This window comes from Filicampus tigris, chromosome 21 (genome assembly GCF_054856515.1).
Source record: "Filicampus tigris isolate MCC_2025a chromosome 21, RoL_Ftig_1.0, whole genome shotgun sequence".
NCBI classification, from domain to species: Eukaryota; Metazoa; Chordata; class Actinopteri; order Syngnathiformes; family Syngnathidae; genus Filicampus; species Filicampus tigris.
Genome location: NC_141237.1, coordinates 13991777 through 14017396, shown reverse-complemented (window position 1 = coordinate 14017396; position 25620 = coordinate 13991777). Strand labels below are relative to the sequence as shown.

Here is a 25620-nt window from a genome sequence, read left to right as displayed (position 1 = left end):
AAGCAAACAAATACATGATCACCAAATAGCTTAATTAAACAAGGACCTCATATGTCAACATAATGTATTCAACCTTTTTCATTGACAAAAGAAGACTCATTGATCATTTGTATTTCATTCAGAATCATATTTACAATTTCCCACTTTTCCCATCAAAAGTCAAAGTTTCTTCACAGTCTATTTAATGAATCATTAACTTAGTTCATATGGAGATCACTAAAACATTGGACAAAGCATGTGCATTGCTTAAGGTATTTTAGCACCTGCGCTAATTCTCACCACTTGTCCACAAAGACCACAAGAAGACAAAATAAAATGTTCCATATTTAACAAAATGCAGCTTTTTGCAAACACTTATGATGTATATGTAAGATATTAAACATTTAAATGTTCATTGAATGTAAGATATTAAACATTTAAATGTTCATTGAATGCTTTTTGATGACTGCGTTCTCACTAGCACACTTGTGCCCCTTGACCTGAAACTTCTGAGAGAAACTTTGGCCACAAACTGAGCAGGAAAAAGGCTTCTCACCAGTGTGGCTTCTTGTATGTGCTTTTAAGCTTTCCTTGTGAGAGAATGTGTGGCCACAAACTGAGCACGAAAAAGGTTTCTCACCAGTGTGTGTTCTTGTGTGTATTTTTAAGCTTTGCTTCGCAGAGAATGTTTGGTCGCAAACTGAGCAGCAAAAAGGTTTCTCACCAGTGTGGATTCTTGTGTGTATTTTTAGGTGTGTCTTTTCATAGAATCTTTGGTCACAAACTGAGCAGGAAAAAGATTTCTCACCAGTGTGTGTTCTTGTGTGTCTTTTTAAAGTTCCATTTCGAGAGAATCTTTGGCCACAAACTGAGCAGGAAAAAGGTTTCTCACCAGTGTGATTTCTTGTATGTGCTTTTAAGCTTTCCTTGTGAGAGAATGTTTGACCACAAATTGAGCACGAAAAAGGTTTCTCACCAGTGTGTGTTCTTGTGTGTATTTTTAAGCGTTGCTTCGCAGAGAATGTTTGGTCACAAACTGAGCAGCAAAAAGGTTTCTCACCAGTGTGGATTCTTGTGTGTATTTTTAAGCTTTCCTTGTGAGAGAATCTTTGGCCACAAACTGAGCAGGAAAAAGGTTTTTCACCAGTGTGTGTTCTTGTATGTCTTTTTAAATGTCCCTTCCGAGCGAATCTTTGGCCACAAACTGAGCAGCAAAAAGGTTTCTCACCAGTGTGGATTCTTGTGTGTGTTTTTAAGCTTTCCTTGTGAGAGAATCTTTGGCCACAAACTGAGCAGGAAAAAGGTTTCTCACCAGTGTGGGTTCTTGTATGAGCTTTTAAGCTTTCCTTGTGAGAGAATGTTTGGCCACAAACTGAGCACGAAAATGGTTTCTCACCAGTGTGTGCTCTTGTGTGTATTTTTAAGCTTTCCTTGTGAGAGAATGTTTGGTCACAAAGTGCGCAGCAAAAAGGTTTCTCAGCAGTGTGGATTCTTGTGTGTATTTTTAAGCTTTCCTTATGAGAGAATCTTTGGCCACAAACTGAGCAGGAAAAAGGTTTCTCACCAGTGTGGGTTCTTGTGTGTCTTTTTAAATGTCCCTTCCGAGCGAATCTTTGGCCACAAATTGAGCAGCAAAAAGGTATCTCACCAGTGTGGATTCTTGTGTGTGTTTTTAAGGTTTCCTTGTGAGAGAATCGTTGGCCACAAACTGAAGAGGAAAATTGTTTCTCACCGTGGTGTTTTCTTGTGTGTGTTTTTAAGCTTTCCTTGTGAGAGAATTTTTGGCCACAAACTGAGCACGAATAAGGTTTCTCACCAGTGTGTGTTCTTGCGTGTATTTTTAAGCTTTGCTTCACAGAGAATTTTTGGCCACAAACTGAGCAGGAAAAAGGTTTCTCAGCAGTGTGGGTTCTTGTGTGTATTATTAAGCTTCGCTTGTGAGCGAATCTTTCGCCACAAACTGCGGATGAAAAAGGTTTCTCACCAGTGTGGCTTCTTGCGTGTGTTTTTAAGTTTCCCTTCCGAGAGAATGTTTGGCCACAATCTGTGCAGGCGAAAGGTTTCTCAGTGTGTATTCTCATGTGTTGTTTCAAACTCTTCTTACAAGCAAATGTGCTCCCACAGTGAGAACATTTCCAGCTTTTGTTGTCATCACCTATAAACTCATCTTCATCATCAGCATGTGACAACATGTCATCACTCTCTGATAGTGGAGCTAAGAGGCCGTCCGCTTGCAATCCTCCACATTGGTCGCCATCACCTTCTGTTGTCATGTGTTGACATGAGCTGCTGCTTGGAGGCTGCGCCCCTCCGCTCACCTCACATTTATTTTGACCTTCATTTTCACTCTTCAAAGGGACACCGGTCAATGGCAGCTTGCACATTTCCTCCTCCTCTTTAATGAAGTGGGGGTCTTCTCTCTCCTCTTTCATGTCAGGACGCTCCGGCTCCTCCTCTTTGAAATGGCGGACTTCCTCATCCTCCTCTTCATCTTTAATGTGAGGGTGCTCTGGCCTCTGTCGCTCAAGACGAACATCATCACTGATGTCTGCAAGACACAAGAAGTCAAACACACATGGTATTATGGTTTATCTTTAGAATGAAGGTGATGAGGTCAGCCAGATGAGTTACGATTACAACATATTGTTAGGCATTAGCAAACTGACTTACTGATGCATTTTTTTTTGGTGGGGTGGAGGATCCCATCTTTGGTTATTTGTGAAAAGACTTGCACAGGGTCTGACATTGCACCTTATTTAGTGGTGGCCCTGTCAAAAGCGGTCCTGGATTCACATACTCATGATGCCATGCAATAAGTTTTAGTGATTATTTCATATCTTGTTCCTTTACACTGTATCATTTAAGACACTTGAATATATCATTGCAAATGCATTTATTGCTAAGGAGATGTAATAACTTCACTAAAATCGATGCATTACAATTTAAAACATCCATCCATCCATTATCTGTAGTGCTTATCCTCACAAGGGTTGCGGGGCGCGCTGGAGTCTATCCCAGCTGTCTTTGGGCAGTAGGCAGGGGACACCCCGAATTGGTTGTCAGCCAATCGCAGGGCACACAGAGACAAACATCCGCACTCACAATCACACCTAGGGGCAATTTAGAGAGCCCAATCAACTTACCATGCATGTTTTTGGAATGTGGGAGGAAACCGGAGTACCCGGAGAAAACCCACGCAGGCACGGGGAGAACATGCAAACTCCACACAGGGAGGCCGGAGGCGGAATCGAACCCACGACCTCTATTTTATGGCTGCAACGCATTCCGAAACAGCTGGGACAGGGTCATATTTAGCACTGTGTTACATCACCTTTTCTTTGAACAACATTCAATAAACATTTGGGAACTGAGGACACTAATTGTTGGAGCTTTGTCGGTGGAATTCTTTCCCATTCTTGCTCGACGTACAGCAACAGCTGTTCAACAGTCCGGTGTCTCCGTTGTTGTATCACTTCACGATTTGGTTTGCAGCAGGTCACATTGACAAACATACAAGACATAATACAAGGAAGCTCATAAACAGTCACAAATGGTAACATTATGACAGACGACTGATCAGCATATATACAGTAGCTGTAGAGCGCATATGTCAAAGTCAAGGCCCAGTCAAGAAGGTTTTCTACGGCCACTGGGATGATATTTCTTTATTATTAGATCCGGCCCGCAGCAAGCCGGTGTGGGTATGAGATCGGGTCCGTTGCGCCGGCTGATGACGCCACGCTTCAAAATATATTGTAGCATCTTCCAAGAACACAGACGTAGTTTAATTATCACGTTTTATTAGTCCAACCGACTACTGTGTGACGCCAATACAGTACGACAACCGTTCAGTCAAAAAAGAGCAACGGCTCTCCTCTTCGTCTTCCACTCCTCTGGCTCGCATCCCCTCCCATCCAGCGAGCCGCGCGATGCATTCATTAACCTCGGAAACAACACAACCCGGCAAAACACAAATTCGACCACAACACAGATAACCCAATTCGTTACACTATTTCTGTAATATATTTCTTTGCATCTGTGTTTGTCACCCCCTGGCTGTTGTGTTTGCTAAATGAAAAATAAAATAACGAACATTACTGCTACTTTTGCTAGGATTGTCCTTCGGTCGTCTATATGCCGACTGAAGACTTCACGTCACTTATCGTGGCTTTCAGAATCAGATTGTGGTGAACAGTGTTGGGGGTAACGCGTTGCAAAAGTAACGCTGTACAGTAATATATTACATTCAGGCAGTAACGACGTAATGTAACTTGTTACTCCGATTTATTTTGTAATATTATTACAGTTACTGAGTTGGGTAACGTGTTACAAATTTCGGGACCATAATACATATGTTGACATCTGTATTTTACATTTAACAAGTAGGTCTGTTTTTAACATCACTTGATCATAAGCTGTTACTTCCAGCAATACTTAAATAAAAAGATCCTGTCGCACTTGCAGCTTCACGTAACAACGTGAGTGCGCGAGTCAATTCTCTGCCATGCAATACGATTGTCTTTATACCATTGACAATAGTCAAGAGGGCTGAGAAGTTATTGTTTGTGACAATAATCACTGTCACGGTTTAATAAAATAAAATGCAAATCATAGACACAAAATACAAGCAGGAACAAACCTAAGTAAAACGAAGCAAATGAACTGCAAAGAAATAAGTCACTGTGCTTTTTAGATATGATTTAATGAACTTAGTGCCATCAATTGCCATATGTGGCTGGACAAACTGGTCAAGAGGGCCGGCTCTGTCCTGGGCTGCTCCCTGGACTCTGTGGACTCGGTGGGGGACAGGAGGATGTTGGCCAAGCTGTCATCAATGCTGGGCAACCCGGACCACCCCCTCCAGGGCACCCTAACAGCACTCCACAGCACCTTCAGTGACAGACTGTTACACCCTCGCTGTGCAAAGGAGAGATTCCGCCGTTCCTTCTTGCCTGCTGCTGTCAGACTCTTTAACAAGAACATTGTGTAGTATCTACAAACTGGCGGTCATTAGTGCAATTGTGCAGTCCTGCACCTGAGCTCATATCGTGCAATACCCAATATTCCCCACTACTGTAATACCGTGCAATACTCAACATTCCCCACTACTGTTAGTCTAGTTTTATTTTTATCCAATGCTGTTCCTTACATTTCACTACAGCACTGCAGCACTGTCACTTAGAGTATTTTTTCCTCTGTACTATGTACAGGCCGAAATGAGTGTTCCTCATATTTTTTATGTAGATGTAGGTTGGTGTGTATACACATGTGTATATACACATGTTACTGCGTATATCTACATAGGTTTGATTCTAAATGTTTGCTGTCAATGTAATACATTAATGGCCACATTATGCCGCCGCCCCTGTGTGACCTATATCTTTGCTACTGTAACAATGAAAATTTCCCCACTGTGGGATCAATAAAGGCATTCTTATCTTATCTTATCTTATGTAAAACGTAGTGATTCTGATTGGCTGTTCACAATCAAAATTCAAATCATCTGCCGGTGACAAATGACGTCACACAACGGCACCATCAATCGGACAAGCTACAATAGACGACATTATTAGAGTCTGATGCACTCCTTTCTTATTTACCTTTTTTTTTTTTTAAATCACCTCGAAATTTTGTCTCCATGTAGTAAAAGAAAATTAGAACTAACTGAACTTTCAATTATTATAAATAGAAAAAATAATAATGAAAAAGGAAAAAACATTTAGTCAGGTCAGTTTTGACTTCAATACATATTTGTGCTTTTATTACACATGCCCTGTCTGTGTGTTTCTATCTATCCATCTATCTATCTATCTATCTATCTTGTTAGACCAATTATTGATTATATGTTATGCATCTCTATTATTTGTGTGTAAATGGCCAATGGACTGTCACTTGTATAGCGCTTTTCTACCTTTGGTACTCAAAGCGCTTCACACTGTACCTCATCTACCTCCTGATGACGCAGCATGGGGAGCAACTGGGGGTTCAGTATCTTGCTCAAGGATACTTCAACATGGTCACAATGGCCGGGGATTGAACCCACAACCTGCCGGTTGGGAAAGGACGACTCTACCACTGAGCCATGCCGCCCCCAGTGTGTAAATTAATTTGAGAATAGTGATAATTTCATTTGTGATTTACAGTGTGATTATTTATTTAATGGACAAAATATCAGTTCCAATATTTATATTTAAAAAGTAATTCTTATTGATACAAATATTGATCAAAGGTAGTGATGTCCCACCACACCATAGAGTCAAAACGTTTCATATTATAGACCACACTATATAGTTAAATATGCTCATAAATTAACTTTACCAGCTAGAGTATGGCAGCAAATTTTGCATTTTCCTTTTAAGGTCTTGAAATCATTATTAAATAAATTAATCCCCGATTTTTGAAAAAGTTACTTAAAAGCAACTTAAACTTGAGTAACGCATTACTCTACAAATATAGTAATATTGTAAAGAAACGTATTACTTTCACATGCAAGTAACTAGTAATATGTATAACATTTTGGAAGTAACTTGCCCAGCACTGGTGGTGAAAAGTTATTCGGAGTAAAACACGCTTTATTAAGAAATACTTCATGTTAGAAAGCTCACGTTGTTTTACTATTTGTAATTGTTGGCATTTGATAAATTCATTGACTTTCAACGTTGTGGTGAGATGTCCCACGCTGTGAGCAGGCATTGAACGCTGCTCAAGCGCTAAGTGCTGATAGCGAGAGACGTGGTTTCTTTTCTTTTTCCTCCTTTGACACAGCTCGTAGTTTGTTCGTGCCAGCAAACTCAGTAGTTGCAGAATGCCCGTGTTTCACCACGTTTGTTGTTGTGTGTAAATGTTAAAAGGTGAGTTTAATAATTCAAGTTTGTGGTTCAGGTAACTGCTGTACATAATAGCCTAGATATGTTCTCGTGAGTGTTGTCTCGTTGATGAACACCAGTTAGTTATTTCAGCTAGTATCCTAACTATTCTAGTGAAGGTGTATTGTATGTATTGTTTGGCTGTTTAAGAATAAGAATAAGAAGGCCTTTATTGATCCCACAATGGGGAAATTCTTGGTGTTACAGCAGCAAAGATATAGGTCAAACAGAGACGGCGGCATAGTGTAGCCGTAATGTATAACATTAGCAGCAAACATTCGGAAACAAACCTAAGTAAATATACGCAGTGTCCATGTATAAACACACTTCCATACATCTGCATATAAAGTATGAAAAAAACACTCCTGTAGGTCAGAGGAAAATACTGTAAGTAGCAGTGCTGCAGTGAAATATAAGGAACAGCATTTGATAAAAATAAAACTAGACTAACAGTAGTGGGGAATGTTGGGTATTGCACAATATAAGCTCAGGTGCAGCACTGCACAACTACACTAATGTCCGCCAGTTCGTAGAGTCTACCCAATGTTCTTGTTAAACAGTCTGACAGCAGCAGGCAAGAAGGAGCGGCGGAATCTCTCCTTTGCACAGCGAGGGTGTAACAGTCTGTTAGTCTGGAGCTGTGGAGTGCTGTTAGGGTGCCCTGGAGGGGGTGGGCCGGGTTGTCCAGCATTGATGACAGTTTAGCCATCATCCTCCTGTCCCCCATTGAGTCCACCGAGTCCAGGGAGCAGCCCAGGACTTTCTTAATACAGTGAATTGTAATGTTTAGGCATATTGCTAACTAATGGATGTGCATTGCATGATGTTGCTAGGTTATTCTTTGTCTGTGTTGTTGCAGACCACAATAAATAGACGTGTCAAGTGGAATACGGGCCTGTGTTCTCTGACAGGAGCACCCACATGCATACCTTGCCACTAGGGATGGGACGAGATCTCGTGCTACGAGTTCTCGTGGGATTAGAACGCCACGAGATTTCTCATCCCTGCACAGCACGAGATCTATTTTCTTTTGACAGTGTTTTGGAGTCCGGGTGAATATAGCAGATGTCCTAAAAGGAGCTGTCACCGAATGGGAACTTCCGAGGCCGAATGACGGAGTCGCTGTTGTGACCTACAACGCTCGCAACATGAATGTGGCGATACGTGAGGCTGGCTTTGAGCCACACATTAAGTGCTTATCGTGCAGGCAATGAACGCAACGCTTGTGCGGCTGGTCCAAAGTTGGCCGCGTATTATTGGCCGCGTAGTTTGTTTGGACGTGTCAAGCGTATAGTTTCTTTTTTTTCACCAATGCTAAACAGCAGCAGCACTTTTGACGTCTAAATAAAGACAGCTCGAGCTGCCCGCACACAAACCAATTATGGACGTAATCACGCGCTAGAACAACTCTTTGGACATGATGGCTCGCGATCTAGAGCAGCGGGGTGCCGTATCTGCGGCTCTGAGTAGCCCAGAACTACGACGAGTTTCAGAAATCTTGACACAGACGCAGTGACATTCCTCTTGTTGAAGATCAACTCAGAAACAAGTTGAACTCTACAATACAATACAATTTTATTTATATATCGCATTTCATAACAGCTAGAACTCTAACAAAGCACTTTAAAAACAATACAATAAATACAAAAAACAATAAGAGGCAGTGATATATCTATTAATAAATATATCAATAAATATTGACAAATATATAAAATATATATAAAAAATATAAATAAATACAGCCAATAAATAAACATAAAACACTATATACAATTGAGTTTCTGCCCCACGAGCACAGTTGGATTTTGTCAAAGTATTCAGTAAGAGGAAAGATCTCAGCTTTAGCTGTTATTGCAGCAATGTTTGAGAGCATGTAACGAAAGCGACTCCTGTCTGAATTTGCACTTGAGAGCTAGATGATTAATTTTCTTGCAGTCTGTTCGATAAAAAACATTTTGAGAACTGAAAAATTTCCATTAGGTATTTTTCATATTCAAAATTTAGCAAAAATCTTGTCTCGTTCTCGCGGACTCAATCTCGTGAGACATCTCTTCTTGTGGGGATTTTTGTCTCGTCCCATCCCTACTTGCCACTCTAAAATAGAGTCAGCTGGAGACGGGCAACGGCTTCTTCTCGGGTCATAAGCGGAAGTGACGTATGAGCTGCCTCCCAAAAGTAGCAGTAATGTACTTTACTTTATTTTTTATTCAGTAACTCCAAACGTAAAAACACAACAGCCAGGGGGCTGACAAACATAAAGGCAAATAAATATACTACATAAATATAAAGCGTGACATCATCAGCAGGCGTGAAGGACCCGATTCAATCGGGACATTTTAAAAAATTTCAATGAACATTCGATCAGTCCAGCCCTCGGCTTGTAGCTAAATTTTTCATTTGGCCCTCCGTCCATTTGACTTTGACACCCCTGCTGTAGAGGTACAGGTTGGTCCAGTAAAGACACAGTTTACAATAACTAGGAAAAAGAAAGGAATTAAAAAAAAAAAAAAAAAGACTACCTCCTCTTCTCCGCGGCGTTTAAAGCCCGGATGCAGAGAGGCACAAAGGAGAACTTGTATCTGTTTTTGGTAGCTGGAGGAACACTTAGGGAAGAAGCCTATACATACTCCTGGTTCTGAGGATGGGTTTCATCCCTATGATGAACTTTGCTTCCTGAAGCACCTGTATCCTGCCCTCCTAATTTACTGAACACCAAGGCAGTAAGCTCAACACCTTCCGCTCATCAAGACTTTGTATTTCTTCATGCTTTTGAAACTATGTATAGATTTTTGTCAAAATTACGGCAATAATATGGCTGTTTCCTTTTTAGATAATATTGCATAATAGCAGTCACCATAAATAAATGGAAAAATAAACAGATATTCCATGTGATCGGCATCGGTGTCATAAAACCTGATCGAACATCCCTACAAGTAACCACTGAAGTCAATGGACGGTGATGCTGATGGTGAAGGCAAGTTGTATCCGTCGCATGACGCAAATATTAAGTGCACTGTAATATGCTTTGAGTTTATGTTTTCCGAGTGGTCCCTGAAGTGCACACGAATGTGATTGGCTCATATTACAGGTGAGTGATATGTTTTGTTGTTCGATGTGAGATGCAGTAGTTGATATAGAGAAGTTTAATAAAGCAGTAGAGTTGGCAGCACGTCGTGTGTTAGACACGCACAAGCTAGCATCTCCGTTGCGTAACGCTAATATTGCTAACAGCCGTAAACATTGAAGGATTAATCACACCAGGAAATGAAATCAACAAGCAACTGGCCATGACCGACCTCACCATCACGAAGCAGGCTGACAATGACAGAATAATCTGCATATTTTATAATGAAACTGTCATTATGACAGCAATCGTAAGTATATACGTAAAATGTAAAGTGCAGATGAACACGCCCTTGGGGGGAACCGGTTGAACATGATAGCGGGCCGGACAAAATTCCATTCATTCTTACTTGCTGTGATCTATTTGTGAGGAAATCTAAAATCCAGCCGACCAAATGCGCATGTAGACCAAAGGAATACAAAAGCCTATCAGATAGAACATGAGGCTGTATTGCGTTAAAAGCTGATGAGAAATCAACGAAAAGCAGTCTGACATGGTTCTTACTGCCTTCAAGATGTTTACAAACCAGGTTGTATTTTACTCAACTCAACTGTATTTATAGAGCACTTTAAGACAACCACCGCTGTATACAATGTGTTGTACAAGGAGCAAAAATAAGTCATACAACAACAAACCATCAAATAAATGAATAATGAAGACAAAAACCTAATGCGCCACACATTTTCAATGGGACACAGGTCTGGACTGCAGGCAGGCCTGTCTAGTACCCACACACTTTTACAACAAAGCCATGCTGTTGTAACACGTGCAGAATGTGGTTTGGCATTGACTTGTTGAGATAAGCAGGGGCGGTTTTTGATGCAGTGCTGCCTAGAGTGACCAGATCCAAACTCACCAGATGTGGGACAGGGAGTATACTTGTGGGGTACAATGTGGGACACAGCTATCGCGACGGACACCAAAAAATGCATATGGCTGTCATGTGATATGCCATGTCAAGGTATAGTGACGGTATAAATTTGTAATGGTTAAAGCCCTAGAGCCATCGGAAGTTCAAGGCCTTAAAGTGCACTTCCATATTTTAGACACTAAATGTCGACATAACTGATTTGACTACTATGAACTCGCCAGCTCAGATTATCCTATGAAGATAAGTAACAAACACAGCCCAAAGTCAATGCCCTCGCAATGTTCTTACATTGCCTTTGCAGGTGCTCTTCGTCTGCTTCTCTAATTGCTTTATTTATCGGATAACCCAAGTGCATTAGTGCTGTCATTCCCTTTTACATGTTATAATGTAATAACAACATGGAGTAAATGGAAGATTTAAATTGAAATCTGTTTAGATAATGCTTTGAAACCGCTTGGTGTATCAGATAACCTGTGTGCATTTACTCTCAAAAAATGCCACACGTGATGTGAACGAAATAAACAAGGAAAAATAACCTATTGTCCACATAAGAGAGAACGTGACAATAAGACTGTACCTACATGTTATCAATTGCAGCATAGCAGCAAATTTGGTCTTTTTGTCACTTGGGAGTTGGCCCACTGGTGTTTTTATCTTTCTCAAACAACTCGCCACACTAGCAGGTGCAACAACATCAGTAACTATGGATGCAGATTTTGTACGACCACATGCCCTTTGCTTTGCAATATCAGATTTGAATCTGGAAATATAACTCATGAGAGCTTATTTACCACAATCCTCTGACCTGTACGACTGGGAGTGTTGAACAGTGTGGTAAAGACTAGTTACTTCAGCAGCTGTTATGTTGTCTGTGTTCGAATCGTGTTGTGGTTTTAGTATAGGAATGTATCCATAGAACGTGAAGCTTCCTTTTGAGTTGCACGTTTTTTTGTGAGTCTCGCATCGATTGTGGTGTTTAACATTATATTCACCTCCGCTTTTAACAGAGGAGAGGAGACACTGACAAAGTTCACAGAAAGCTTTATCTGACTCGTCTTTCACTGGCTTCACCCACGGACATTGAGTTCCTAGACTTTGTTGTAACTGCATTTCATTTTCTAATCTAATGGCTTCCGAGTTAGCGCTAACGTTAGCAATCGATGCCCGATTTCATTTTTCACATTGGGACAGTTGTTTCTGAAAGGCTTTTGTGCATGTCCTGTTGTGGTACGTTAACATATGGTAGTATCTTCTACGGATTATGGAGGCATTAGTCAGCCAACATCTAGCAGCAATTGGATGTGCTACCTCACAGTCATTGTGACTACGCTCCGAGTGTTGCATTTAAGAACAGGAAATCTCAGAACTCCAAGTTAACACAACATGACCTATTTTCCACAAACCATTAATGGCAACACCTAACAATAGAAGACATAACATTGACTCCTTAGAATGTAGTAATTTAGATTGCTAAATATTTTTCCATTTCAAGTGCATATCATATTTTGAATGTGTAGATTAAATTATGCATATTAGAGAAGCAAAACAAAACGTTTTGGATCAATGTTAAATAAAAACCAATTAAAGTGTTTAGTTTTATTTAGCACAGTGCTTTTCCCTGATTTTACTCATTTGATTTCACTCTCCTCTACATTAAAAAAAAGGATTGGTGTCGACTAGCAAAATAATAGTTAGTGGCAGGGCCACCTGACACGCTTGCGGCAAACACCATCATTGCATATTGCATTTGTGAATGGCTGCAGCACCACACTAGCGCACAGAGCTGGGCACTTGACCCTTTTTTGCCGGTCCGGCCACGACCCTCCACCCTTGACCTGGGTACCCTTCCGGCCGCGACCCCCCGGCCATATTCGTAAACGTTGTCGGCCCCCGCCCCGTTCCGCCACTTACTCACGTACTTACCCATGTAGTGTATGGACCTACTTTTCCAGGTGTAGTTATTCGCCCTGTGATTTCCTCAGTGCACCGCGACGTGCGCGGAGTGATATAATTTGAAGTGTTATCAGCGATTCAACTCGTCTGTGAATGCCGTTTACGCAATAAAAAGAAGCTGAGCTCCGAGACTTCTCCAAGTTATTAAGTTGTGAAGGACACAACAACCCAGTTGCGTGTACTTACTTCCATTGCGAGCCATGGGGTTGGTTTTGTCGTATTGTATAATTATTTGGGTCCAACAGAAAAGTCTGCAAGCAACAAGTTACCTATTTTCAATTTTCAATTTTTTTTTTCATTTCACTTAAAGTGATTTAGGATCATTCAACACTGTTCAGGAGTGTCCCTTCCCATTTGTGAACAGCACATTACATTTTGTAGTTAGCAGAATCACTATTACTACGCCATGCCTAGTTTTTACTCATTAATTTCTGATAGAGTACACACACTCTTCCTGTTCTTGCACCATCATCTCCGCTCCTTTTACTTTCTCTCTCCCTTTCTACTAACAACCACATACAAACATCTTTCAGTCATTAAAAATATTACATTTGAATAAATAATAACTAACAAATAATCTACCTCTGTGTTAACAAACACAAGCTGTTTTATTACCAAGAAGATAAAAATTCAGTATCATAAAAATCAGTATCAATTCATAACTTTTTTAAATAGTAAATGGTTTATAGATAATCCATCAAAATGTGATAATGTGGTCAACTGATGAGGGGAAAATACATAATTATCAGCATACGTCTTAAATTTTATCCTGGATGGGATGTTTTTAACTTCAGCCACTGTTCATCTTTTGCTTCTCCGTGAGTGTGTTACCCGTGTTCTACGGGGCTCCAGGTTCCCTCTCCTCCATTTCTACCGCTCTTTAGTTACTGTGGGTAATTGACTCTCACCTGAACATGGTGACCAGAACAACACACGCAACAATTAAGCTAGGCTGATCATTGTTGCATTCGATTCAATGCAGCTAATATGAGGACTAATATCTGTTGATGACAAAGTCATGGTATTGGGTGGTAAAATAGTTCTTCAACATAACTACTGTATAACATACTCTCACCGTAATACACCGGAGCCTCAACAGACTCCGCCGCAAGTGACCCCCAGCCGAGAGAAGCGAAGGAGGAGCGTGGAGCGGTGCTGGGAATCAAATGGACCGAACCATTTCGAGGCAGGGGGGTATTTCCGATGCCGCGTTGTTCACATTTTTGTTTTTTACATTTTTTATCTAGCGCTTTTCATCATATTTAAGCATATCCTGTCCTTTGCTAAGGTAAAGAGCGTTTTAAAAATGCTATAATTTTTGGAGGTGCTTGGGTTGAATTCCAAAAACGGGTTGGTTACGCCTACGGTTTAAACCCTAGAACCGTAGTGACGAAGTGACGTCAGAGTTTGGACGTGGATGGTATCGATTGCACTTCTGCACTTTCGCCTTCGAATCTACCTCACCTGCGCGTTGCGTTTTTACTCTTTTTAATGTCTGGAGACTATTTTTATCTTATTTTTTATTATTATTTATTTATTTAAATTTTTGTTAATCTCTGGGTCGCTTGATCTCGCGGACTAGCATACAGCTAGCTTGAGACGGAAACGGGCTAGCTTGGGGCTAGCTTGGAGCTAGTGTATTAAAATGCCTTCAGACGACAGCGACGAACACAATGGCCTGCTGGAGAAGGCAAATAAAACAATCTCTGACATAAGAAGGGATATTCGTCGTCTCTCAGAGGAGCTCCATGAGAAGGAATCGGTCATCTCTTGCTTCGCGACCCGTTTCCCCGAACTCTCCGCGGTGGTCATGAGGAGGCGCACTCGTGAAATCCTGTCGGCGACAATGACGGCTGAGGCGGCTGGCCTCTCGGACACGGCGAGGTGGGATCCAATTGCCTGCCCGGGGCCATCCTGCTCGACACCGCTGCAGAGTGACACCTGGGTCAAGGTGGTGTCCCGCGGCCGGAGGGCCGGGGAGCCACCCCACCGCCCCTAACTGGTCCTGGGGAATCGGTTCGCCGCCCTGGCGAGTGAGTCTCCTGTTCCCATCACTGCACTACAGCAGTCGGAGACACCGACTGCTGCGTCCGACGCTGGGGCTGTGCTCCCAGGGGCTCCCTCGGATTCCCCGCCACCCACGGCGACGACCTCGGCCGGGAACCCCATGTTGGGCGGGTCCGCCGGTGACACGGCCGTCCACTCACGCGTCGGGCTGCTCCGGGACGCGGTGTCCCGGTACAAGGGTGGTCGTCATCACCAGCATCATCGGCGACACTCATCGGTGTCATCCACCGTCTTCACTCGGCCTCGGCGGAGCCATCCTGGACAGTGGGGTCGTGAATCTCCCGCCGGTGGTGAGTCCCTTGGCGTTCCCTCCTCACGTCACCCACCGACCACCGTTATAATTGGCGACAGCACCATTAGACTTACTCACTATCCCGGCTGCGTCACCCGCTGTTTTCCCGGAGCGAAAGTCATGGACATAGTTAACATCTTGCCGGGTGTTCTTGACTCTCTGCCATCATCCATTACCCGGCTCATCGTTCACGTTGGGACAAACGAGACAATACGCCGACAGTCTGAGCAGACGAAGAGAGACTTTCACGCCCTCTTTGCCTTGTTAAGAACCTGCGGTCTGTCGGTCTGGGTGAGTGGCATTTTGCCGGCATTGTCTCGCGGAGCCGAGCGCTTCAGCCGCCTTTTAAGCTTGAACACGTGGCTCCTACGCACTTGTGGCCACCTTGACTTTGCTTTTATTGACAATTTTAACCTATTCTGGAATCGCCTGTCTTTTTACCAGCCGGATGGTGTTCATCCGAACTCTCTTGGTAGCAAGATTTTAGCCGCTAACATCCACCATGTCGTAACCAATTCCACTCCCAGCTGACTCTTGTTTACCAATCATATTTCTTCTTCTACTCATAAACGCTGCAATGACAATGTCACTACCATCACTTACAGGCCAATACCAGCTGCTCACAGTACCACCACCCTCACTAGCTCCCCCTGCAGGCCCTCATTATCATTACCACTATCGGACAACTTTCCCATTGAAACCATCACCGGCAGACGCTTCCCTTGCACACACAAACAACGTGGTTTTAACAGTGGTAATCTAGTATATGTTAATACTGCTCATTCGTACCACCATGAGCGCACGTCCAGCACAATAATTAATCTGGCCGTGCTGAACGTGCGCTCCCTTTTAAACAAAACTTTTATCATAAATGACCTGATTTTAGACAATAATTTACATGGTATACTTTTGTCTGAGACATGGCTTGGTACAGATGCTCCAGTTGCTCTCAACGAGGCTTGCCCACCGAATTTTAACTTTTTATTCTCTACAAGGGATGGCAAAAGAGGAGGCGGGACTGCATCAATTTTTATTAATACTCTTTTATCAAAGGAGATCATTTTTAGCAGCCATTTATCGTTTGAACACCATGCCTTTGTTTTTAGCAGTCCCCCTATTCTCTGCATTACCGTTTATAGACCTCCCCATCATTCCACTTCTTTTATTACAGAATTTTCAGAATTCTTATCCATTTTATATTCCAGTTATAACAGGATATTAATAACTGGCGATTTCAATATACACATGGACAACATCTCGGACCCACTATCCAGAGATTTTTCAAACCTTTTAAACTGCTTGGATTTTAAACAGCACGTCTTGCAGCCAACTCACAACAGAGGACACACCCTGGATTTGGTTATAACCTATGGCTTGTCTGCTGGTGTGTCCTCTGTTGTTGACTTGGCAGTGTCAGACCACTACTGTGTCTATTTTAACATCGCCAGTTTTAACCATCTAGCAGTCCCGGTCAGAACAGTGAAGAAACGCTACCTATCTTCTGAGGTGGCTGCAAATTTTATCGAGATCTTAAAAAGCACTCCTGCTGACATTTTACCTGCACCTTGTGATCTTATTGTTGACAATTTTAACCTACATCTTAAATCATCATTAGATCCAGTCGCTCCACTTTTAATTAAAACAACAAAAAAAAAAGACTGTACCCCCGTGGAGAAACAATGCTATCAAAATATCAAAGAGAAAATGCAGGAGTGCAGAGAGGAGGTGGAGAAAAAGTAAACTTACAGTACACTATGAAATTTTATGCGAACAACTGAAATCCTACAATAAAACAGTAAAACTGGCAAGATCTTCCTATTTCTCAAACCTCATTACAGTCAATAAAAACAACCCCAGGGTTCTCTTCTCCACCTTTGAACTTTTAACTAGTTCTGATTTTAATAAGTCCCCACAGAGACCAACAGACGCTCTCTGTGAGGACTTTGCAGACCACTTCAGAAGTAAAATCGATGACATAAGATCCAGTCTTTTAGCCCGTCAAAACACAAGTTTTAATAAACCCGGACAATCATATTTACATGAGGAAACACTGGAAAGTTTTGCCCTGGTTGATGCAAGGACACTTGTTCGAGTTTTCTCCCAGGTAAACCCAACAACCTGCCTTTTGGATCCAATTCCCACATTTCTTTTTAAGACATTTTATGGATTTTTTGAAGAACAAATTTTAAATATAGTCAATTGCTCTCTTCAGACAGGCGTCTTCCCCGCTGCCTTTAAAACGGCGGTGGTGAAGCCCCTTCTGAAGAAGAGCAGTTCTGACCCGAGCGTTTTTAATAATTACAGACCCGTATCCAATTTACCGTTTTTAAGTAAGATTTTAGAAAAACTGGTTTTCATCCAGTTGAATCATTTTTTAAATACAAATAATATTTTGGAGAAATATCAATCTGGTTTTAGGATGAACCACAGTACGGAGACTGCTCTTTTAAGGATTTTAAATGATATTAGGTGCACTGCAGACGTGAGAAAACTCACAGTCTTGGTGCTACTGGATCTAAGCGCTGCTTTTGATACAGTAGATCACCAAATTTTATTAAATAGACTTAAAAATCTAGTGGGCATCTCGGGTACTGTTTTTGACTGGTTTTATTCCTATCTCACAGACCGATATTTCTTTGTAAGTATGGATACTTGTTCCTTCAAAACTCATGAAATTAAATGTGGGGTTCCTCAAGGTTCGATTTTAGGCCCCCTACTTTTTAATCTTTATATGCTTCCCCTCGGGGATGTCATCAGGGGACACGGCATCAGCTTTCACAGCTATGCTGATGACACGCAGCTGTATATTGCCGTGTCTCCTGATGACACAGGACCCATTGATACCCTTTTAAATTGCATTTTAGATATCAAGTCATGGATGGCAGATAATTTCCTACAGCTCAATCAGGACAAGACTGAGGTTTTAGTTATCGGTCCCGAAGGTCAGAGAGAGAAGCTTTTACCAAAACTACACATTTTTAATCCCTCACATTGTGTGAAGAACCTTGGCGTCATTTTTGACTCTGAGCTCAGTTTTATTCCTCATATTAAAAATGTAACCAAGATTGGTTTTTATCACCTTAAGAATATCGCCAGAGTCCGCCCGTTTCTCTCTCAGGCTAACACGGAAGTGCTGATGCATGCCTTTATTTCCTGTCGTTTAGATTACTGTAATGCCCTGCTCTCTGGCCTCCCGAAAAAGAGCATTTCACCACTGCAACTACTGCAGAATTCAGCCGCTCGGGTGCTGACGAGAACCAGAGGGCGGGAGCACATTACGCCAGTTTTGAAATTGCTGCATTGGCTCCCTGTGTGTTTCAGGATCGATTTTAAAGTACTTTTACTAGTTTATAAATGTGTTAATGGTCTGGGGCCATCTTATTTATCTGATTTGCTTTTATCATACCAGCCCTCGCGGATCCTGAGGTTCTCTGGCGCCGGCCTTTTATTTATTCCAAGGGTGAGGACCAAAATGCATGGCGAGGCTGCATTCAGCCGTTTTGGTCCTCACCTTTGGAATAGCCTGCCAGAGGACGTCAGGTCTGCAGAGACTGTTGATATTTTTAAGAGGAAGCTCAAGACACACCTTTTTAGTTTGGCTTTCAACAACTTTTAAATAATTTATCTTTTCTTTTGATTGAAGATAATTCTATGTTTTGCTTTGAAGGTTTTAAAGCACTTTGAGTTGCATTTTTATGTATGAAAAGTGCTATATAAATAAAATGTGATTGATTGATTGATAGAACCATTGGAAGTAAAAAGCCTTTAAGTGCACTTCCAGACTTTGAACACTAGATGACGACATAGCTAATTTGACTACAATGAACTCGCCAGCTCAAGCGACCCTTTGGACAAGTAACAAACATACCAAAGTCGATGCTTCCACAATGTCCTTACAGTGCCTTTGCAGATGTTTTACACCTCTGCAAATGCCTTTGCAAAGGTCATGATGATAACAAAGGAGCATGTTATGCTCCATGATAATGGGGCACATTATGCTCAGAGTGAAACCCAAAGATGGAATTTGGTCATAGAGTACTACAAAGTGATTACTGTTGATAGCAGTGCAACTTTTACTTTTTACTTCACAATGATTATTGCTTTTATTTCCTTTTGAATGTTGTAATGCAACAACAAGGTGGAGAAAATGAAAGGATATTCATGTGACCCGTGTGCCTTTATTGCTCTCAAAGAATGTCACACGCAATGTGTAGAAGTAAACAAGAATAGAACTGTTGACTACATGAGAGAGAATGTAGCAATAAGATTGTGTTTACATGTTGTTCACTGTATTGCGCTGATGAGATATGCAATGTTAAGTGTCAGGAATTTCTTAAAGCAGCACTGGTCAAGAAACCGACCTTAATAAAAAAAATTCACAACTCTTTTGATGAAACATTAACTTACAAGTACAGTAGTTGAATGGGACTTCATGCCTTGAGGGGGTGTGTATCGTTTATACTGGCACAAAGCAACTTTGAGGAGGGTGGGATCAACCCTGGCACACAAAAAAATATCAATGTCCTGAATTGCTTTACGGCATACTCACTTCCTCCTTTCGTTATAAGGACGGCTCAAGATTTCACGACACTACGTGCTGGCACGCATGGGAAATGTGGTTGATTTCTGTGAAAACACTACCGCTTTTCTCCACATGGCGCCGCCATAATCAACAAAAACTGACATATGACACAGTGTTGCTTCAATATTAGATTCATTTTTACTTTGTATTATGTTCGTTTTAGACGATGACAAATGATGACAAATAACATGCCTGGTGAATTAATACTATGATGTATTGTATATTTGTTATTGTTATAGTTGTCATTTTCTCGTGGTTCTGTTTCGATCTCTACATCCGCATTGACAATAGTCCCCCATGTCAGGCGGTCCATCTGAGGGCATGTGTTCATCTTCAATCTAAATTGTCATCGGTGTTTGTCTCCATCTCAAGTCTGCTGTTTTTCAAACCAAGTCTGCTGTTTTTTAAGCCCACTCCATCTGGATCTCAGCTGTCACCAGTGACTTGCAGTTACACTCCGACTCAGCATGCAGGGTCAATGCGTACTGATATGTAATTTGCTCTCCTTGTTCATATACAGCCAACAAACATATCAATGATGAAAACATCAATGACGATCAATAATTTGTTAGAAGATAAACCCCACACGTGTCACTACATTTCTGTTAAAGATCGCTCAAAGTACACTGAAAAAAAATGCTGGGCATCATTTACTCAATTGTAATTCTTCAAGTGGTTGCACAAAATATAATCATCTGAAGCCAGATAAACAGTAAACTATACATCTACTTAAAAAATGTATCTGGCTTCAGATGATTTTCTTTTGTGCAACCATCTGACGAAATATAATTGAGTAAATTCAACCATCATTTTTTTCACTGTATAACACAATCGGACTCAGTGACATCTACAAACTAGAACAAATCATGGAACATATTTTGCTTCATTTTTTTTTCTTAAACACTACAATGTCCTTGTTTTTTTTTCTGTCCTTGTTTTTTTTTCTGTTCTGCGAGACTACTTAAATTCATCAAGAAAAAAAGGAGCGTCCAATTTAGCAAGAGCTATTAACAGTATTCGTACAATACATTTTGTCGACGTGGTGAATTATGGGTGCAGATGACGAAACTACAGTATGGTTACAGATATGACTACGTTGAAAACAGAGCTACACGTACTAATGCTAACAGTGAAACGCATCATTAGATTGCAATATATAGCCGTAAGGCTGTGAATCCAAAACTATTATTTTAACAACTTTACGAAATAAATGATTAATAAATTGGATATACACGTTGCTGACTAGTGGTGTAACTGTTCACAAAAGTCACGGTTCGGTACATACCTCGGTATGGGGGTCACAGTTCGGTACAGGTTTGGTACAGCAATAAGTCTCAAATGCATAAGACTAGGTTTTTTTTTTTTTTTTTAATTTAGTTTTAACAGACATCAAGCTACAATTCAATTTGCTATAAAGAATAACACATTCCCTGTTATGAAAGCACAAAATAGAATAAAAACTTGCGCTTTTGGGTTGTTCATAAATACTGATGATAATGATAAAAAAGATTAAATACAGGAAACCCCCCTTTCTTGTATGGATAGGATGAGGTTGCAGATAAAGTCAGGTAGCACTTGCCAACTAATAACTTTAACTTAATTATAAGAGCAGCAGAGGATAGCCCGTGCTCTACCCAGTACGGCTCTTGTGCAATTGTATATGACAGGGACCACGGTCAAATGTGGCAGTCGCTTGGATGCTGCAGCCGTTCATTCGCGCACAGCGGAGAGGGGAGGGGCTTCGCTTGGTGCTAGACTACGACAGCATTTTTCAACATCGCAATCAAATGGCTGACACACTATGCTAATGCTACCAATATTGCTGTCTTGGTAAAGTTCAATAGCTGTAAAAAAAAAAAAAAAAAGCTGAGTGAACAGGACTCCGTTTGGCTGTGTGACGTAGGATGCCCTATGCTGATTGGCTGCCGTGAGCCAGAATGGCAAAAAAGTTGACTTGTTTAATACTAACGAATGGGGCGAATGGACGGACTTTCGGTGCTTCGCTGCGCGTCCCACCACCCCAAACGCATCATTCGCATCGCCTCGCACGCAACCACGCAAACTACATTGACTCCAATTGAAACGCGCCGCCAGAAACGCTCCCAAAGGAGTTGGTGTGAACGTAGCATGAATGCAGCATCAGGCGTTGTCTTTTTTTTTCCCCCACAATCAGTCGTATTCGTCATATGACTGCGTGCACCGAACCGTGAAGCCCGCACCGAAACGGTACGGGACGAATACAAAAACAGTTACACCCCTATTGCTGACTTTACCTGCTGTAAAGATGCGTCTCCTGAGCTGCTGGAAGCGCCATCCGATCCGCTCGCATTCGCCATCTTTGTTTTGTTCTCTACGCATGCGCGAGTGGAGGAATCGCGGCTCGATTAGCTCCGCTTGGGACATGCCTGCGGCCTGCGTGACGTCATCCTAATTTGCATGTTGTGTTGATTTGTCCTATCACAAAAGTGATTCGTATCCTCAACTGGCAATTTTTGCGTAGTGAAGATCCGTAGTCGTAGAAGTGAGAGTTGTATTCACAAAACAATGCACTCACAAGTTTTTGATTCCTACTAATAAGAAAACATTTCACACCCACAATTTTAATTCGTACTCACAAGAAAAACATTCAAACCCTCACAATTTTGATTTGTATTCAGAGGGAAATAATTAAAACAAATTATTACTATTACGGATATGAATCGTTAATCACATATATGCCTTTTTGAGAGCTATCTTACTCCATATAAAAGTGGGTGTATTTTGCTGCTTAACTCATATTCCACTAATGCAAAATTAATCAGAATGCCTTGTTTCAACTCGTGGGCCTGGATAGAACATATTCTGGAATAAATATGTTTTGGTTGACTTCCCCTTTAAGGGTACAATCCGGTTTGTCCATCATCGTTTCAAGAGTTTGTATTTAAAATATTTCTGCTGAACACTTCAAAAGCAATGTCTGATATTTAATAATTTCATTCATTAACAAAGGGGTACCAACAATTTCGTTAAACTGTATATAGTAACAAGAATGACGGCGTGCACTGTATACTGTTCGAATTGGAAAGCATTTCCTCAAAAAGTGAAAGTAAGAAGTGACCAAACCTGCTCTGTGGAGAACGATTCTTGGCTGCATTCTGCTAATGGCGTCCAGTAGCTGACGTTGTCGCTCGTTGGCCTGTTTTGCTCCAAAAAGTTCCTTCTCGTACTCTGCTGTCCCTCTGGCGCACATTTTCACACGACAATCACCACAACACTTGCAGCTCAAACTTGATCTCTGCTGAGCGATGTTGATCACAAACGCGTCTCTTTGTTAGCTGCTAGAAAGCTAAGCTAAATTTAGCTAAGCTAGGCCAGGAAGCTCCAACGTGCACCGAGACGTCTTTAATCGGACACAAAGATTTAGATGTAGATGTTTTACTCTAGAAAAGTAGTGATGGGCGTCCTGTGTTGTGGCATGAGCACATCTGAGAAAAAAATCAGGAAAATAGAATCAAGCGTGTGGATCGTGGAGGAGCGAGAGTGTGTGGGTGTGGGTGTGTGGGGCGTTTGTGATAAACATCGCTCAGCAGAGATCAAGTTTGAGCTGCAAGTGTTGTGGTGATTGTCGTGTCAAAATGTGCGCCAGAAGGACAGCAGAGTACGAGAAGGAACGTTTTGGAGCAAAAGAGGCTAACGTGCGACAGCGAGAAAAAGTTGGCTTGACGTTCGATATTAACAAGTTAGGGATCGTCCACATATTTTATGTTCAAGGGTGTCATCAATTGACAAAAATATTCACTAAAAATTAGTTAATTAATATTTTGTAATTCTGATCCCTGTAGTAGATAGCAAAGGGAGGCATCTAACTACTACACCTCAAACTTCCGTTAAATAGGTCATTTGGGAGAAGTTGGAGCCAATTCAAGGACCAATATCAAACTGTATTGGCAAAAATATTCATTTAAAATCAGGTGAAACACTTTTTTCTCATTCTGATTGCTGTAGTAGGTGGCAAAAGGAGGCATCTAACCACTACGCCTCAAATGTTTATCAAAAAGGTCATTTTGGAGAGGTTGGAGCCAATTCAAGGAAGAGTATAGTGCTAAATTCACAAATATTCTTAAATAATCAGGTGAAACACCTTTTCTCATTCTGATTGCTGTAGTAGATGTCAAAACAAAGCCTCTAACTACTATACCTCAAATGTTTATAATATAGGTGAATCTTCCGCCGGTGGTGAGTCCCTTGGCGTTCCCTCCTCACGTCACCCACCGACCACCGTTATAATTGGCGACAGCACCATTAGACGTACTCACTATCCCGGCTGCGTCACCCGCTGTTTTCCCGGAGCGAAAGTCATGGACATAGTTAACATCCTGCCGGGTGTTCTTGACTCTCTGCCATCATCCATTACCCGGCTCATCGTTCACGTTGGGACAAACGAGACAATACGCCGACAGTCTGAGCAGACGAAGAGAGACTTTCACGCCCTCTTTGCCTTGTTAAGAACCTGCGGTCTCTCGGTCTGGGTGAGTGGCATTTTGCCGGCATTGTCTCGCGGAGCCGAGCGCTTCAGCCGCCTTTTAAGCTTGAACACGTGGCTCCTACGCACTTGTGGCCACCTTGACTTTGCTTTTATTGACAACTTTAACCTATTCTGGAATCGCCCGTCTTTTTACCAGCCGGATGGTGTTCATCCGAACTCTCTTGGTAGCAAGATTTTAGCCGCTAACATCCACCATGTCGTAACCAATTCCACTCCCAGCTGACTCTTGTTTACCAATCATATTTCTTCTTCTACTCATAAACGCTGCAATGACAATGTCACTACCATCACTTACAGGCCAATACCAGCTGCTCACAGTACCACCACCCTCACTAGCTCCCCCTGCAGGCCCTCATTATCATTACCACTATCGGACAATTTTCCCATTGAAACCATCACCGGCAGACGCTTCCCTTGCACACACAAACAACGTGGTTTTAACAGTGGTAATCTAGTATATGTTAATACTGCTCATTCGTACCACCATGAGCGCACGTCCAGCACAATAATTAATCTGGCCGTGCTGAACGTGCGCTCCCTTTTAAACAAAACTTTTATCATAAACGACCTGATTTAAGACAATAATTTACATGGTATACTTTTGTCTGAGACATGGCTTGGTACAGATGCTCCAGTTGCTCTCAACGAGGCTTGCCCACCGAATTTTAACTTTTTATTTTCTACAAGGGATGGCAAAAGAGGAGGCGGGACTGCATCAATTTTTATTAATACTCTTTTATCAAAGGAGATCATTTTTAGCAGCTATTTATCGTTTGAACACCATGCCTTTGTTTTTAGCAGTCCCCCTATTCTCTGCATTACCGTCTATAGACCTCCCCATCATTCCACTTCTTTTATTACAGAATTTTCAGAATTATTATCCATTTTATATTCCAGTTATAACAGGATATTAATAACTGGCGATTTTAATATACACATGGACAACATCTCGGACCCACTATCCAGAGATTTTTCAAACCTTTTAAACTGCTTGGATTTTAAACAGCACGTCTTGCAGCCAACTCACAACAGAGGACACACCCTGGATTTGGTTATAACCTATGGCTTGTCTGCTGGTGTGTCCTCTGTTGTTGACTTGGCAGTGTCAGACCACTACTGTGTCTATTTTAACATCGCCAGTTTTAACCATCTAGCAGTCCCGGTCAGAACAGTGAAGAAACGCTACCTATCTTCTGAGGTGGCAGCAAATTTTATCGAGATCTTAAAAAACACTCCTGCTGACATTTTACCTGCACCCTGTGATCTTATTGTTGACAATTTTAACCTACATCTTAAATCATCATTAGATTTAGTAGCTCCACTTTTAATTAAAACAACAAAAACAAAGACTGTACCCCCGT

The 25620-nt window shown here is 41.6% G+C and overlaps 1 pseudogene across 1 annotated transcript; it reads right to left on the bottom strand.

The window, feature by feature from the left end:
• Positions 1-578: 578 nt before the first annotated feature.
• Positions 579-23277, bottom strand: LOC147127720 (uncharacterized; annotated as a pseudogene). Its single transcript, XR_015084158.1, has 2 exons — positions 22837-23277; positions 579-2527 (listed from the first exon to the last, which is right to left on the bottom strand). The product of XR_015084158.1 is annotated as an uncharacterized LOC147127720 (transcript).
• Positions 23278-25620: the final 2343 nt, after the last annotated feature.